The following is a 2,326-nucleotide window of genomic DNA, read 5'->3' as shown; positions in this document are numbered from 1 at the left end:
CAGTTTCCTAAAAAGATTATTTAAAAAGCTATTATTTTCTTGAAAAGACTATTCCCAAACATGCACTTCATTTGATGTTTAATGATTCTTAGGTGGATGTTCATATGACTTTATCTTTTCCAAACGTCGTTTGAATATTATGATGGTTTACACAGTATTTCATATGGGATTATAATAAATGACTCTAACAATTACTATATAGATAACATTTTTAATCGGAAAATAGGTGTGATCACATGTACTACAAGGGACTGAGTACGAAGTATCAACCACTAAAGAAATAAAAATATAGAGAAGTGGTAGACGAAGTACAAAACAGTGCAATATAATTTTGCCCACCTCAAAAGTATTGGACAATGAAGAAAGTGGCAATAGCATATGAAGGAACATGTTACCTTGATTAGCGGTGAAGTATGGGTTTATTTCTTAATCTTGTCGTTTCCCTTTCTATTGAACAAGTATAACTGGCAATCTCGCTGTCCATGGAAGACTCCCAACTGAGAATAAGGAAGATAGATTCTTTCTGGGGAAAAAACAATCTTTGACTATCTGTCCCCATTCAACGTTTTTTCTTTTATTTTGTTAATTAATATTAATCAATTTTCTATTTCTTTATTATTTTGACGAATCAAAATACACACACACACCCGTGCCAACTGATTGGTTCGGCTGACATATCAATAAACTTGTGAGGCTTAAGCTCACTTCTTATTATAAGAAATCATTATTTAATATAAGTGATTTGTGGTAAAAGAAAATTTGTAAGTAGCACATTAGCACGGTAACGTTTATTACCCAAAAGGGGAAAATAATTTTCTAACTTTTTTATTTATTTAAAAACTATACTCACAACTAATTAACATGGCACACAAGTTTCCGATTAATGAGACTGCTTTTCTCTCTTTTCTCACTCCTGTCTTTAATTAGCCAAAAGAAAAAAAAATGTAATTAATTTCTTTAGGTGGAAACCAGATGAAAGGCATACTAAATAAAATAATGAAAACTACAATTTTAAGCTAAAAGGCCATTCGTGTCTGTCTGTTTATTTATCTCTATCTATCAATTGCTGTGAGCAGAAAATTGACAGAATCCACATAATTTGGCATATTTTGTGTGCAACAAACATGAAAGCAGCAGCACTAATGGCGGGCAAAAAAGGTTTTCGTGTAGGTGAGTGGTGGGGACTCGTATCTAAGTTTGTTACCAAACCTTGGTACGTTCTTTATTGTGCATTTGAATATTCAATATTTCATAGTTCATTAATATTAGGGATTCACTGTGACCAAGTTATTCAACTAAAGACAAAGTTGCGATTCACTGTAAAGACAACCAAGTTAACGAGGCAAAGATAAAGGTGTGAAACTTACGTAAAACCTAGTTTGAGGGGATATAAAGAATTAAGAAATGATAAGAAAGGAGAATACCCAAGAGTACAGAAAACCTACTTCTTGCACTTTTAAGTCCCCCATATTTAGGACACCTGTTTCTTAAACCTGAGCCACCATTTCGGCTTCATCCTAATGCTTTATTTCAATGAAAGAATAAAATATGGAACAAAGAAATAAAAAAAATAATATAAATACAATAAAAGTAGAGTAAAAACTTTGCATTGTTTAAATGAATAGAAAATTAAAAATATTATATAATCCTTTACCATAAGATAATTAATGCTAAGAAAAAAATAAAGTGTAAAAAAACATTTATACCAATGGAAAATAAATTAAAATTTATTAATATAAACAATCTATTATATATTTTTAATATAAACACAAGCTCAATTTCCCGTATTTTTTGGGTTGTAGATCGCCCTTAGTTTTCTCATCCTTATTTTTTTTTCATTTATCCAAATAATGAAAATGTAACTCACTATTTCTTTCGCTCTGTTTGCATTCATCTGAGCATAGTATAAAGATAAATTCGATTGAATTTTAAACAACATCGTAGTCGCCAGAAATATATTCTCTAATATGTTTTTTATTAATTAAAATTTCTTAAAAATTATAAAAATTATGCGAGTTTATTTTTATTTTTTCGTTAGGATAGTTAGTTTCGTTGTTTGAATTTGCATTCTCTTGTTCTAGTTTTGGCCATATTTTGAGAATCAAAAGTATAAATAATTATGATTACGTTTACATTATTTATGTAAAATTTGTTATTCTATAATCTTTCTTTATTATAGCATAATTTTATCATATTATTTATTAAGAAATTCCTCATCCTGTTACTTTTTTGTCTAACTAGAAAACTAAAAAGAATTAATGTATTAAAAACTGAATCAGAGGTCAAACCAATGAGATTTCTCTGCCATAGTTCCCTGACTTTATTT

This window comes from Abrus precatorius, unplaced genomic scaffold (assembly GCF_003935025.1).
Source record: "Abrus precatorius isolate BTA unplaced genomic scaffold, Abrus_2018 Scaffold3, whole genome shotgun sequence".
Taxonomy (NCBI): domain Eukaryota; kingdom Viridiplantae; phylum Streptophyta; class Magnoliopsida; order Fabales; family Fabaceae; genus Abrus; species Abrus precatorius.
The sequence above is the reverse complement of the archived record's forward strand: the minus strand, read 5'-3'. Positions refer to the sequence as shown.